This window comes from Acinonyx jubatus, chromosome B4 (genome assembly GCF_027475565.1).
Source record: "Acinonyx jubatus isolate Ajub_Pintada_27869175 chromosome B4, VMU_Ajub_asm_v1.0, whole genome shotgun sequence".
Taxonomy (NCBI): domain Eukaryota; kingdom Metazoa; phylum Chordata; class Mammalia; order Carnivora; family Felidae; genus Acinonyx; species Acinonyx jubatus.
The window spans coordinates 6,126,550-6,142,559 of record NC_069387.1 but is presented as its reverse complement, the minus strand read 5'-3'; the positions used below and the strand labels follow the sequence as shown (position 1 = coordinate 6,142,559).

General features: G+C 43.3%; 1 long non-coding RNA gene across 1 annotated transcript; it reads left to right on the top strand.

The window, feature by feature from the left end:
- The first annotated feature begins 1,835 nt into the window (after positions 1–1,835).
- On the top strand, positions 1,836–9,286 carry LOC113603579 (uncharacterized). Its single transcript, XR_003425181.2, has 3 exons — positions 1,836–5,335; positions 6,674–6,986; positions 7,184–9,286. It is a non-coding gene; the product is annotated as an uncharacterized LOC113603579 (long non-coding RNA).
- The last annotated feature ends 6,724 nt before the right edge of the window (positions 9,287–16,010 follow it).

Sequence of the window (16,010 nt, the reverse complement as noted above, 5' to 3'; positions counted from 1 at the left end):
TGCGGGAGTGTGTGGTTTAATCTCCACATATTTTATACATGGATCTTTTCTTATGGGAACCCTTAGGAGAAATTGGGAACAAGCTTAACCAAACAGTAATAAGTTTATCAGACTGCCTCCATCAGGAAATTTTAATGACAGAAAATTGTTTCGTCTATAAATTTCATTTTAACCTAAGCAAGAGGGAGAGCAGGCTCTGTTCATCTTACTTTATAACTGGAGAGAAGACCCACAAGAAGTCAATGAAGATGCTAGTATGTGTTGAACTATGTCTCTGCCCCACCCCCGTCCCCCAATTTACGTATTGAAATCTGTCCCCAGTGCTTCACATGTGACCATATTTGGAGATAGTGTCTTTACAGAGGTAATTAAGTTAAAATGAGGTCATTAAGGTGGACCCTAACCCAATATGACTGGTGTCCTTATAAAAGGATTCCTCGGGATCCAGACATGTACAAAGGGAAGACAATGTGAAAACACAAGGAGGAGATGGCCATCTAGAAGCCAAGAAGAGCCTTGAAACAGACCCTTCCCTCACAACCCTTGGAAGGAACCAATCCTGGCAACACCTTGATCTCAGACTTCTAGACTTTAAAACTGTGAGAAGGTGGACACTTGGGTGACTCAGTCAATTGAGCCTCTGACTTTGGCTCAGGTCGTGATCTCACAGTTCATGGGTTCGAGCCCCGTGTTGGTCTCTGTGCTGACAGCTCGGAGCCTGGAGCCTGCTTCAGATTCTGTGTCTCCCTCTCTCTCTGCCCCTTGCCTGCCTGTGCTCTTCTCTCTCTCTGTCTCTCAAAAATACATACACGCTAAAACAAATTAAAAAAAACTATGAGGAGGTAAATTTCTTTTGTTTAAACCACACAGTTTGTGGTACTTTGTTATGGCAACCCCAGCAAGCTGAAATGTGACACCTCACACACTTTGTCCCTCAAATCCCTGTTTGTGCGTGTTTCTCTACACCCGAGGTATCCAATATGGCAGCCATTAGCTACATAGGTCTATATAAATTAATTAAGCAAAGTTAAAATACAGTCGCACTAGTCATATTTCACGTACTTGCTAGCGACTGCTGACTGGACAACACAGATTATTATTCTGTCACCACAAAAAGTTGTATTCAACAGGGCTGGTTGAGACTAACCTTAATTTAATGTCACAGTAGAGAGGGAAGAGACAGAAGAGAGAAAAGGTACAACCTCTAGGACCACATTGAATATCGAGTAAATTTTTAAGACTTAAGCTGAGACCATTCCGTACCTGGTTTAGTTTAGTCTCAACATGAGCGGTCACAAAGAAGGGGTCCGTGCGTGCGTGTGTAAGCGGGCCATTCCCCCGAAGTCCCCTTTTATCTCGAACCGAATTTCTAAGCCTCCATGTCTGCTAACCGTTGTTCCTGATTTTCCCACTTTCAAAACTCCAATTTAAGCCTTAGTGTGATTTGTTTCTTTAGGTGTGCCAATTCCTGCAACATATCGCACACGATTTCAACCTTATCCCTTAAGAATGCGACTTAATCCTACATTCGAATGGCCGGGGCACAAGTGAACCTCTGTTTTAAATGACCGGTGAAAAACTGGATGTGAAAAGGGTCAGAGGTTTCCCAAACAGTGATTTCCTGGACGACGTGTGTGTGTTCCTGCTCTGGCGTGAATTATGGGGCAGGAAGGAAGACAGAGCAAGCAAATTAGAGCAAAGTGTAAAGAGGAGAGGGCAGAGAAGGGAAAAGGGGGGTTCTTGGTAGGAATCGCACTGGTGGATGAATAATCTCAGAAGGCATCTAACGTTTAAGCGAAGTTGCTAAAGTCTTAAGGGAGAGTACATCGCTCTGAGTTCCCAGCCAGGACTTTGAGTCAAGCCGAGGCAAAGATGTGAACGGGACCCATCCACTTGTAGAGACCTACAAGAAACCGAATGATTCAGAGGGAAAAACAAAGCCACACGAGAAGCTGGCACGGACAAGTATTTATGGCTTATTATGTGGCAGGACTGTCTTCTTAAGTAGAATTCTGCCTAGAGGACAGGGTAATAAGTAGGTCGGGCGTGACTCACACGGAAGCGAGAGAGCATGGAGGGATTGGAGAAAGGAAGGGTTGCCTCGCGCTCACGTGTCTTCCCAATGGGTATACGTGAAACCGGAAATCCCAGGGGTTAAGACTACACCCTCCTCAGCTCTTTCCAGCATTTCGTACGTTAGCCCCTAATGAGGTAGGCTACCGATCCCTAAAACTGGTGTGCTGGCAAGTTTTTGCAGCCAATTCTCAAAAACACAGGGAGGATATGTCCTCCCTGCTGGTGCACACCCTGCAGGTTAAGGGCAGACTCCTTCGCAAGGCCGTCGCGACTTCAAACACTAGCCACAAATTTCAGGCATCCCCTGCCCCTCTGCCTGGCTGACTACAAACGTGGGCCTTCCCACAATCCCCTCAGGTTTCAGAATGGGTGCGAATGCCACACCGAACTCAGGATGCCCCTGAGGAAATGATTACCATTTCATTACATAGGACACAAATGAAGAGCCAAATGAACAGGTATGTAGGGCAAGTTCTAGTAGGGTCTCAAGTTGCTGCCTCAGGGTCCAGACTTTTACATGGGGATTCATATATAGGCACGATGGATTAAACCATTGGCCACATGACCGAACTCGGTCTCCAGTCCCTTTCCTCTCCCAGCGTCAGAGTTGTGGCTGAAAGTTCCAACCTTCTGTGCCCATGCTTGGTCTTTCTAGTGTGGCCAGCCCTTCCCTCGAAGCTATAGAAGGGCTCATTGTGAGTCATTTCATTAGTACAAACTCAGGCATGTTGTCAAGGGGCTTGTTATAAGTAACAAGAGTTACTCCTATTATTCAAAAAATTCCCAGAGTTTTTGGAGCTCTGTGCCAGGAAGGACAGATGCCGGCTATGTTCCTTCTCCTATCTCAGGAAGAGATACACGTGATACGCTCTCGTGGGCTGGTGTGGGTTGACTCCAGCACACCACTGTTCCTAGCCTCTGGATTCTTCTGCAGAGACTTGAAAAATCCTAATATCTGGGTCTCAGCCTCGGAGATTCTGCTTTAATTAGTGTGGGGACCAACCTGGCCCTGAAGCCTTAGAAGCTCCCGGAATTTCCTCGTATGCAGCAAAGCTTGATTCCTACGGACCCTCCTTCTCCTTCCTTAAAGCCTCCCCCAACAGTCTCCAGGATATAAACCCAAAGGGGTTGGAAGTGGGATTAACCCTTTTTGGTTTTCTGAGCGATAAGGCAGAGTTGCAAGGGATGCCCTGGCACAATTTAGGGCCAGCCGTCCTGCTCCTGCCTGGGATCTAGGAAGACTGGCATTGCTTTGTGCCCCTAAGAACCTTTCCATGGCATGGACACCCTGGCTTGAAGCTCAAACTGTCTTCTTCATCATCAATCATCATCATCATCATCATCATCATCACAAGGCTGAGCATGTTCAAACCTACTGGAGACAAACCTGAACAGGTCCGAAGAGAGAAATGGGTCCTTAACCCAAAGCCTTCGTGCAGATCCTACTAACTGAGTTAGTGAGTTTCCTCTCGGGGCATATAACTAAATGATTACCATAAACTATAAGACGCTTTATAGCCTACATCATTCTTTTAGTTAGGTATTTCCATGAGTTCCTTCTTCCAATTCCTTCAGCTCTTTGTCTACACGTCACCTAATCAGTAAGGCCTCCCCTGACCCTCATTTTCCCCAACACAATTGGTTATCATGGGAAGTATTTCACACATGCTTCCCCAGCGACTGCCTACATCTCTGTGCCAGGAAGAAAGCCCGGGGAGAGACATCCAACAGGAAGCGGGGCTTTCTGGGAAGAAGCAAGGATCTGATTGAGATCCTTCAGGATCCAAGTTTGTCATTTTAAGTCAACGCGCCACTCCCAGGGGTTTAAAGCCATTGCAAACGTGTGCCGCGTTCTAGCAGAGTGTAGTCTCGGAGGGCAGCATGTGGTTCTTAGGATATGCTGTCAAGGGAAGAATTCCTCAGGCCCCCTTTGTGTTCCCTTGCGATCATCCTCCGGGAAGGGAGAACAGGAGTGTGAAATTGTTTAACAGACGGAGCTAGAAGTTCAGAGCTCTCCGTCCTCATTAGGAATCCAAAAAACTAGAAATGCTTACAGATAAAGCTTACGTGTTTCTCGGAGATGGCAATCTGTCATCTTCCACTACCCAGTGGTGACTCTGAAACTCCTACTACTGATCTGTCATTACCTTTCATTCATGTCTCCGCTCGTGAAGGGCTATGTGTGTCCAGCCACGACTTGATGAGGGCAGACCTGTAAGGAGTTGCCCTCCTCCAGGCACTGGTGAGCTGGACATTAGACAAGTAAGTACTGAAATTGTTTGATTCAATTTTACTGATCTCACAAAAGCAGAGTTTGGGGTTTCGTAGGATTACAATTTAAGGCACATCATCTAACCTTGAGGTCAGAGACGTTTGGTTGAAAAGTGACATCATAAGTTGAAGTTTGAAGGATGAGGAGAAGTTGTGTTGAGTTTCTAAAAAATAATTGAACTTGATTCTCTAGCCGATGGGCATCTTGTCCCTGAAGGTACAGAATCGAAATTGTCCTTCTGCAGAAGGGATTAATAACCTATTTTCGTGTGTGTGTGTGTGTGTGTGTGTTTAATTCTGCTGAACCAGAAGGGAAGAACTGGGTGGAATAATATCTACTTGCTGAACAGAGGTATAGTGACACTTGCTATCCAACCCCAGCTAAAGAGTTCCTGTATTTTTAACTAAAGGTGGTATTAGAAGTGTAATTGGCAATGTTGTTTTCCTTTTCATTGTTAAGTGCATTCATTAACTCTAATTGATATTTCAGGGCTTGTATCTTGGTTGATAAAAGCTTAAGATAAAGTATGATTGTCCTATTTTTAGGTTTTGGAAAAAACACTGCTCTTCGGAAAAAGCGGTGTGCAACATGACAAAGGACGAGCCTGTTCCCCCTCGCTACCCCCAGGCATGCGGTGAAGGGCACTAAATGACCTTGGAAGCTCCATAATTCAATAGAGTTTCACGTGAATAAGGCATTATTTGATCTGAAAGCTACAGGGATCAGGCCAAGAAAAGCTTGCTTCGAAAGCCGGAGGAGAGAACCACAGGGGGAAATGTACGAGAACGTTGAGGATGCTTTCGCTGCACCGGCCAACGCGTGACTTTGTCTATTACAAATCTGATTTTAATGTGGTCCATGAATTCTGCACTGGAAAAAAAAAAAGAAAGGAAAAGAAAAGGGGAAAAACATTCAGGTTGCCAAGGCCAGTCTATGAGGACTCAGAGCCACAGATGAACAAAAGTCCGGATCAGCTACTTAATCTAAGTAAGGGTGACCCACAACAGGTGGGGTTTAATTTTGACAGTTTCCCCCGTAATTCTATTGTTGTCACCAGGGCGTGGAGAAGAGCAAAGAAAAATGGAGGCAAGTACATCACGGGCAAAACTGAAGGGAATGAGTCCGTGAGAGGGGCTCCGGAGTGATGGAGTGGTCTTCTGTAAAAGCTCTCAGAAGGGAGGGGGAGCCATTTCAATAGCTGGCAGAAAGCCAGGGACAACTGTAGCTACGGGATGAGAGCAGAGAGAAATCCCGGGCCCCCGGGGGAGGCGTCTGTAGAATCCCCACCAAAAGAATCCACTCCCTGCCATCATTCCAGAGGTAGGAACCTCCTGAGGCCACCTGTGCCCACTTCACTGGTGAAATTCCAAGTCACCCTAAATTATTTCAGACTAGTGGGTGTTCACCCCGTACGTGCATCTTGCCATATCAAACTCTCCTGATGATTCAGGCGGTGAATTTTGCAGCTTTGATGCAAAAACAGTGGGAGAAAGAGGTAAATACAGTTAACATTTATATGGCATGTACCGTGTGCCAGGCCTGGTTCCAAGTGCCTTACATTAGTTTCCTTCCTACCACCTTCCAACATTAAGAGGGAAAGACTGTGTCCTCTTGTTTTACCGTTGGCAGGACTGATGTGTGAGGAGGCTACGTCATTTCCTCAAGGTCACACGGCCTAATGGATGTGAATGTGGCCCATCTGGCACCAGAGTCCAACTCTTAAGCACTATACTGTACTACCCCCTTTCGATACAACAGAGCCCGTCCATATTGCCGTATTGGTAACGTGTTCACGAGACTAGTAATGGACAGGTCTCTGCAAGCAGTGACCCAAGAGAAAGAATTGGAGCTTGCTGGAAACTTTAACCCATCACATTAACAGAGAGAATAGACATAGACTCATGTATGTGTTTATGCCTTGCAGGTCTGTATAGAATTGGGTTGATACCTCAAAACCAATGGTGAAAACTACGTGAATTCTGAACATTCTAGAATATTCTAGAATATTCTGCGTGAATTCTGAACATTCTAGAATATTCTAATTCTGGTACATTATGTGTTATCTTCCAGGTGAGGGAAAAAAATCAACACCTTTAGGATGACAAATTCCTTTATGACCTTGCTCTTGTACTTCTTGTTGGCCTTACTTCTATCGACAACTCTCCTCTTTGGCCTACACAGTAGCCCTCTGAAAGGTAGTTCCGTGAGGGGGACCATGCTTCTCGATGGGAGCATGCTTCTGGAGTTTGCTTCTCAATGCCTTCCCGAAAAGCCCCCCTTCCCCTTCTCTCACTTACCCGACTAATTCATTTTCACCTCCTACAGCTCAGAAGTGACCTCCTTCAGGAAGCCTCCCGGCCCTCCCCCGTCAAGGCCGAGGTGGAAGTCTGTCGTGGGTTGTGTCTCTTGTCATCTTCGGCCCTTCTTTCAGCGAACTTCCCATGTGTATTGCCGATGGGGGTTTGTCTGTCACACTAGTAGACTGGTGGCCCTTAATGGCAGCTGTGGGAGAAAGACCTGGTTTATGGCCGGTGTTCAACAAATATTTGCTGAGCAAATGCGCCAGTTTATGTAGAGAAGATAAAATTCACATGGTCTGTACTCAGAAGCCAACTGATGATGTTATCTGGGGTGACAAGTATTTCTACTTTCCCTTTCCTTTCTGTTTTTCCCCTGTTCTTCCACCCTTCCTTCTTTCCTCCCCCACACTCCTTCCATCCCTTGTCTCTGTTTTTTTGTTACATCTGCTTGCTTTTTGGCAACGAGCATTTATTTTGCAATGCGTGCTTATTGCTTGCGTAACTAAATCAAGCAACCAAAGTCCTCCTGTTGTAGGGAGAAAACAAGAGGCGACTGAGGAAGAAAAAAAGATGAACCCCACAATATCCTAAGACTGAGCCGCTAATATTGACACGGTTCTCTTCGGATGGTTGAGGTGTCCGACCAGGACTGCTGAGTTGGTTGGGCGGAGAAGGAGAGGTGAATCTTCAGCCATACCTCAGTTTTCAGTTCGTATGATGTTTTGGCTGGAATTCTGGGTCCATTACCAAGAGACTAGGACACACACGCCTCTCCTTTGGGAACCAAGAGGTAAGAACAGCAACAACCAGCTACAGCCAGAAACTCTATTGAGGAAAAGAGAAAGCAGAAAGATTAATGTTGCGAGCTCTTCCTATGTGTTCCATGCCAGTAGGCAATTTCTCACCTTCTCTGATGTATCCTCTTGACTTTTCTGGAGGTAGAATTGCCTTAAATCTTTACCTGTGAAGGAAATCAGAGGCAAAGGAATTAGGAGACTAATCTGCATGAAGTCAGATAGCTAGCCAGGGAGAAGTTGAGTTGGGCACAGAGTAACCACCCTCTAGAAACTCAGATGGACCGCGTTTTAAAAGCCAAGCAATGCCCCCCTCCCCCCAATAGGGGAGTCCCTGTCCTAATACTAACACAGGAAATGACTAGGATGTTGAGATATCTCCCTTTAACTTTATTTTACATGTGAGGTACAAAAAAAAGACAGAATCTATCAGGAAAAATGAATTCAGCTCCTCTGGTTGCCGCGGAGACAAACTACTTACCGACCACCTCCGAACCTTTTTCGTGGGGAACAACCACAATTGAGATTTCTAACTTCCAAGAATTGTATTCAAGGAGGATTGGCTTCCACTCATTCACAGTCTGGATTTGAAAACCAAAATTGAGGGGGGCCTCCTGTACTCATTTCCTGGTGTTGAAAATCTGAGTAGCAAAAACTATTTAAATCTTAGAGCTTTGTTTCAAGATCCTGAGTGGAGGCAAGTTTCCGTTTCCTGAGAGGTGTGTACATTGTGTGTGTGTGTGTGTGTGTGTGTGTGTGTGTGTGAGAGAGAGAGAGAGAGAGAAAGAAAGGGAGAGAGAGAGAGAGAGAGAGAGAGAGAGAGACAGGGCAAGACAGAGGGCTCTCTAGAAGCTATTTGATATGCCATTCTATAGAATTAAACATAAAACATGAGAGTAAAAATTAGTTTGTCTCCAAAAGCATTGTTTAAATAAGAATGAATTCGAACCAGAAGAAAAGCAGCATTGTCCTCCCTGGAAATGCCATCTGCAACACTTGTGAAACATTGGTTAAATGTGGAGACACAGCTAGTGAAAATGTCTGTATATTTACAGACTCAGGGCTGCTACCTAGGCAGGGAAACACGGGGCAGCCGGCTGCTCACCTGGACTCCTGCTCTGGGAATGGAGGCTTCATATGAGAGTGGGTTTAGGGTAGCTGCCGTGTGTGGGTTCAAACAAAATCCAGAGAATAGGGCCTGGCGTGAAGTGACACTGGAATCAGAGAGGCGGTCTTAAGGCAGCATTAATTGCCGGTGGAGACGGGACGAAAGTGGGCGTTGGTGGAGGGGCCAGCTACTGGAGATGGGAGCCAGGGAAGGCATCAGCGTGGGGGTAGAGGATGGAGTTGTGGAGTTTCTCTGTTGTGCTGGCAGGTAAGCCCCGAGTCTGTGCCGGGCTACCGAAGCATTAGCCCGTGGTGGACACTTGTTGAGGTCAGCGGGGGAACTGGAGAACACCAGCCCCTTCCTTTCATAGAAGAGGACGCCGCGAGTCGGAGGGCAGACAAGCCGTGTGAGGACACCCAGGAAGTGAGAGCTGAAACCACAGCTCCAGTGGCTTGCGGTCTTCTTGGCTGTTTTGGTAAACACAGCCACTGACCGGTACATTGCTTTCCACCAACCTTCATGGCTGCCCGTTATTTTTTTATTTCATTATCTGTGTTCAGTCAATTGACGACAGAAAGAAGCGGGGGATTTCAGCAGACCGTAAACTTCCCTGAAATCATTACCTGTACACTGAATACTATTTAATGGCTATTGGGATATAATCAGTGAACTGAGGTCGGTATCGGGTGCTGATTATGAACAATAAACATGATGATAACTTAGTTAATATACAGTCTATATATTGTGGATTTCCAAACTTTTTGATAAACTAAGAAAGGGGATGGGGAGAAAACATTTCAAGTTGGAAAATAAATCGAAGCGCAAAAGTGACAGTGAGACGTGGTTTTTGGATGGTAGAGGCTTACAGGCTCATCCATGCCAGGCACGTTAAAGCGCTTGTCCATGGTAGTCATATGGCAGTGAAAAAGTTGCCTATGGATGAGTAAAAAAAAAAAAAAAAAATGGGGACAGGAAAAGACAGGATGATGGAATCAGAATGGAATGGAATTTGATGGAATCCATTAAAAACTCGGGAGAGACTTTCTCATGAACATGACTGAAGATCAGTGTTTTTCTCCTGGAAGAGCAAACAAGAAACATTAGAATTTTTTAAGTCCTGCAAATTCAATTGTCCATGGAATTTAGAAGTCAGGTCACCTTCAGGTTTCAAAATTCTTCGAGGACTTCCAAAAGCCCAGAATTAGGCAGAGGCAGATGGGAGGAAATGAAAATCAGAAGCTCAGGGGTGGTGAGTGGAACCCAAAGAAGCAAATCTGAGGAAGAACCACCCAAAAGACAGTTACTGGTAGTTAGGGCAAGAGCTGTGTCTCTTGTTTGCGAAAATGGGTGTATTGTACCAGCTTATATGAGGGCAGTTGGTGGCAGAAAGCATGATGGGTTCAGTCTGGTTCAGATGTGCAGAGGAGAGATGGAAATTCAAATTCACATGGAAAGACACGATTCAATGAAAGCAGTCAGTGTTGACGTTGTGAAGAAGCAAGCCCTCTGTTGTGAAGTCTGGAAAATGATCCTGTTCCATTTCTACTTCTAGGAATATTATGCTGATAGCTGGGTCACAAAAAGCCCACTTTTTTATATTTAATTTTTTTTAACATTTATTCATTTTTGAGAGCGAGAGAGACAGAGCATGAGTGGGGGAGGGGCAGAGAGCGTGGGAGACACAGAATCAGAAGCAGACAAAAAGCCCACTTTTTCATGGTCAGTAAGAAAAAAGTATTGTAAATAAAAGAATGGAAAAGATCTTCACAGCTTTCCAACTGACACTGAATTTTCGTCATAATAATGGTGCTACTGAACAAAGGTAAATAATACTGTGATTTTAAACAGCTTAATGAAGCAATTGCTTTTAAGAAGGAAGAACACAAAGTAGACACTCAAGAGCTAGGGGAGACTATAGCAAAACAACTGTGGGTCGTAGAACATGGACACAGCTCAGAAAAGAAAGAGAAGAGGAACAAAAGCATTCTAGAAATGAAAAGGACATCTGAAGATCACAAGAGAGAAGATAGAAAAGGTCCTAAGGAACCCAAAGAAATACCTGAAGAGATTCCTAAAGAACTGGGAAAAATGGAATAAAATAAGATGGTAACAAGTATTTTTAAAGCATTAGAGAGAAGATGACAGACACAGATGATAAGAGAAGCAGAGCTAACAAAGAGGAATTGGATAGAAAAGATATGCAAAGATAGAATTTAAGGAAAATGAAAGGTAGAAGTCTGTATACTGAGTGGGCATAATGTGAGCCAGAAAATACGGACTGAAAACAGCTGGCATGAAAGTATAATCTAGTACACTTATCGAACTTTAGAAATGGTTTGTAAAGAAGAAAACTTTGGGTACCCAGGTAAAATATGGTCACTAAAAAGGGACGAGAAGTGGTTCTGACTTCAGATATCAGAATACTGATTGTCCATGGAGACACAGAAGACTCAGGAGACACAGAAGAAAAAAAATTGTGAGCCAAGGGTTCACACCAGGCCAAGCCCTTCTTCTCCTATAAAGAACACAGGCCACCCGTTGTGAGCATGCCAAAACTCAGATCAGTGTGCTTCCATACCCCTGTGTTGAGATAACTGAGGGATGAACCTCATTTAGCTAAGAGATTGCAGTGAAAGCTCTCAAGGTCACGTGTGAGCATATATAACTGTAAGGATGCCATGAACACAGTGGGTCAGTGGGACAGGATCAATGTAACTGTTCTGTGCCCAGACGAGGACCAAGTGTTGACCACAACGGGAGAGGTGGAGCTGGTTTACTCGCCGCCTCATCTGTGATCAGCCTTCAATCGGAGAGACTGCTTGAAACTCACAAACCAGGAAATAGAAGCAGTAGCATGCTTCATCGTTCAGGGTTAAGCACTAAGGAGGGTGGTATTATTAACTGCAATTGGGTCGTGAAGAGTGGAGAGGAGATAACAGTCAAGGACAGCACAGAGATCTCCTTAATATACCAACATAATTATAAAGGTAACCAGCCGTGGAAACAACAACAACAAATTGTTTACATCTCTGTGGTGGAAGGTGCTACTCACACAGTGGAGTGAACAGACCTCATAGTAAAAGACCTTTTAGAACTCACAGGCATAAAATAATAGGTGGAACTAAAGCCAAATGCATCTATCATATTAATAAATATAAAAGAGTTCAACTTATCTATTAATATAAAACGCTGTAGGTGGGATCACAAAAGCAACTCAACTCTCTGCTAGATGAAAGTGACGTTCTTTAAGAAAAGCATGAACAGAAAAGTAAGGGTAGAGAGTCAACTCTGCTTCAGTTAGGAAAAAAGATAAAAGTCTGGGTAGGGATCGATCAGTTACGTGTCAATGAAAAGCAGGCAGGGTCATAAGCGCTCATATCAGACGAGGTGGGATTCGATCCAGAATAAGACAAAGAAAGACACCTTCTAACTCTCGCTTGTAAAATCACAGTGAAAACTTATTACCCTGCACTAAACATATAGTAGCAGCTACGTTCATGAAAAAGATGAAACGAGATGCAAAGAAAAGTAAACAGACGCAGACTAGTAGGAAGAAATCTTAACTCATTCCTTTCAGTCAAGGCCGATGAGTACAAACAAAATGATGAATATGGAAATTTTAAATAACGTTATCTGATTGATTGATATATATCTGACCTTCTATCCTGAAAATAGAGAATTAATGCTTGTTTAAAATGGCCCTGGCCCCGCTCATGAAAATAGACTAGACGTTGGGTCACAAAGAAATTCTAAATAAGTGCTCTAAACTACCGAGAGTGCGAGCAATGTTTTCTGATCATAGTGCAGGAATCCTAGCAGCTAATAACATTGGGTAACTAAAAGGTCTTTAAGCCTGAGAATATTGTTTTTTTAAAAATCCCATCTCTTCAATAATTCCTGGATAAAGGGGAGATACACACGAAAATTACAAAATGTCCAGATATGCTGTAATATGGTTGACAGTAGTCATGTGTGGCTGCCTAATATTAACTTAATTAAATTCAAAACTGAGTTCCTCTCCCGTACACGCTAGTCACATTTCAAGGACTTGATAGCTACAGGTGGCCAGGAGCTCTCATACTGGACAGCGCAAATACGGAAAGTCCCATTGAATGGCGCTAGTCTGAAACAGAGTTATAACAAAAACAGCATATGTGGGAATGTATTGGGGTGTAGCTGAAGCACACAATGAAGTCTTCATAACATGAAAAACATATGTCAAAAATGATGAAAGACACTTTGTATCTTACTCAAAAAATTAGGCAAGGTCCTAAATGCTACGCTTTCATAAAGACAAAGGCTACTAAAGGCTCATAAAGAATGTAATGAATTATCAAACAGAAAAAAAAACACTGGCACTAATAAGAAAATTCAAAAACTGTTTTTAGGAAAAACTGATAAACTACTGGGTGAAAACTACAAAGAAAAACTACCCTTACCTTTATAAAGGGCAAAAATTCCCTATAAAAAATAAGAAACAGAAGAGAGAACGTAAGAATAGAGAACATTAGAAGAATAACATGAGACCACTTTGCTCAACTCTGGAAACTATTTGCATACCTGGAGGAAGTAGCTAATTTTCCAGGGAAATGGAATTTGCCAAAGCTGACACCAGACAAAATAGAGAAAAAAAGTCTAACGTGGCTTATTTCCATAGAACAATCAGAGACATGACAAAGAGCCGGATAGCTTCACAGGGAAATTCTACCAAAATTAAGGAACTGATAATTTCAATGTTATAGAAATATAACAACTCTATAGAAATAGAGTCTATATATAGACTTTATATATAGAAATATAAAAACTCTCCAAATTATTATTATTCTTTTTTTATTTTTTAAATTTACACCCAAATTAGTTAGCATAGAGTGCAACAATGATTTCAGGAGTAGATTCCTTAGTGCCCCTGACCCATTTAGCCCACCCCCCTCCCACAACCCCTCCCATAACCCTCAGTTTGTTCTCCATGTTTATGAGTCTCTTCTGTTTTGTCCCCCTCCCTGTGTTTATATCATTTTTATTTCCCTTCCCTTATGTTCATCTGTTTTGTCTCTTAAAGTCCTCATAGGAGTGAAGTCATATGATTTTTATCTTTCTCTGACTGACTAATTTCACTTAGCGTTAATACCCTCCAGTTCCATCCACGTAGTTGCAAATGGCAAGATTTCATTCTTTTTGATTGCCAAGTAATACTCCGTTGTATATATGTATATATATATACCACATCTTCTTTATCCATTCATCCGTCGATGGACATTGGGGCTCTTTCCATACTTTGACTATTGTTGATCTTCCCGCTATAAACATGGGGGTGCATGCGTCCCTTCGAAACAGCACACCTGTATCTGTGGATAAATCCCTAGTAGTGCAATTGCTGGGTCGTAGGGTAGTTCTATTTTTAGTTTTTTGAAGAACCTCCATCCTGTTTTCCAGAGCGGCTGCACCAGCTTGCATTCCCATCTCCAAATTAGTTTTTAAAGCAAATAGAATATTAACATGAACATACGATAACATTTTTAAACATCCCACTTATAAACCTTACTTATGAATAGCCATTCCCAAACCATAAATAAAATACTAACAAACAGCCTTCAGCCACACATTGAAGGAATTATGATCACAGTAGGGCTAGAATTTCAGGGAAGAGTCAATAGTAGAAAATCTAACATAATTTATTACATTAACAGAAAACTCACATGATTATTGACATCATTTCACAAAAAGCATCTAAAAAATTCAATAGCCATTCTTGATGAAAATAACAAAGTTAGAATATAAGGACATTACTTTTTAACATGATCAAATACGTGTATCTCAGTTCAAAAGCCAGGTCTAGAAGCATTTCCACTAAATACCCAAATCAAGTCAACGATGTCCACTAATACCGTTATTTAATATTTCACTCCAGAATTACATACGAAATTTGACAAAAGAAAATTCAGATTTAAAAATGGAAAAAAAAACGTTAAAACTATCATTATATGCAGAAGACAGTAAACCCGAATATTTGGCAAACAGAAGTGTGCCAATTAATCGAGTTAAAGAACTATGAGAATGACTGAAGTATCAAAGTACAAAATTATCTAGAAATCAATGGCTTTCATCTGTATTAACAGTCGCCAGCGGGCAGATATAATGAAAGCCGAGTGCCCTTTTACAACATTAATGCAAAGATAATGTAGGAATACACCTAACACAAAATGGGCAAGATACAAGTGAAGAAAGCCTTGCGACATGAATAAAGGGCTGTCTCAGTCCATCCGGGCTGCGGGAATAGAACACCACAGACTGCATGGCTTGTCAGCTTGTCAACAGAATTTGTTTCTCATGGTTCTGGAGGCGGCAAGTCCGCGATGAAGACACCAGCACTCTCTGTGTCTAGTGAGGACTGGCTTCCTGACTCACTGACGGCTGTTTTCTCACTGTGTGCGAGCAAGAGGCAAGCTCTCTGGGTCCCCTTCATAAAGGCACTCATCTATTCATTGGGGGGGGGGGGTCTGCCTTCCTGACTTAATCACCCCCAAAGGTCTCACCTCCAAATACCCGACTAGGGGGCTAGGATTTCAACATAAGTCTGGAAGGACGCAAACATTTCAGCTCACGAGCAGGACGAGGCAGAAGACGTCTGCTCTTAGACTCAGATGTCCTGATGGATCCTGAAAAGACGTAGTACGGGATTTTTAATTATAGGACTGTCTGTAATGACAGACGATCGGAAATAACCAAAATATCTATGAAGGGCGAAGTGGTTAATAAAATATGGGGTATAATTTAATTTAAGGGAATCGGAGGCTTTTGTGCAGAGGTAAACCAGAGTGAGGGAACTTTCTAGATATTGATATGGGAAGATCTCCAAGCTGTAGTGTTATTTGAAGTAGCAAGATGAAGAACGCTGTGTTCCCTTTGGTGTTTAAGAGGGAGAAAATAAGGATACATATCTGCCTTTATTTGTATGCATGCATTCCTACTCTGGAAGGATACATCATAAATTCATGGCAGCGGTAACCTGGAAATGGGGGTAGCAGGTGTTTGAAGGAGTCTTTGCAGTGTGTGTGTGTGTGTGTGTGTGTGTGTTTGAAAGAGAGTGGGGGAGGGGCAGAAAGGAGGGAGAGAGAGAATCCCAAGCACTGTCAGCAGGGACCCCGATGTGGGGCTCGATCCCAGGAACCATAAGATCATGACCTGAGCGGAAATCAGGAGTGGGGTCCTTACCAACTGAGCCACCCACGTGCCCACGCTACATTTTTAGTTGTTTAAGCTATGCGTGTGAATTACCCATTCAAAAATAAGTATGAAATACTTGGGAGAAACACCCACACCAAGAGTCGAGGGAGCCGTGCGTGTTGGCCTGAGCCTGCTGTTCTGTCCCTGAGCCTGACCTTGAATGCCGCAGGGCGCCACCCAAGATGCCACCTGGCTTTCGGTGAAAAACCCTCGCTCTAGTTTCCTGGCTTGCTCAA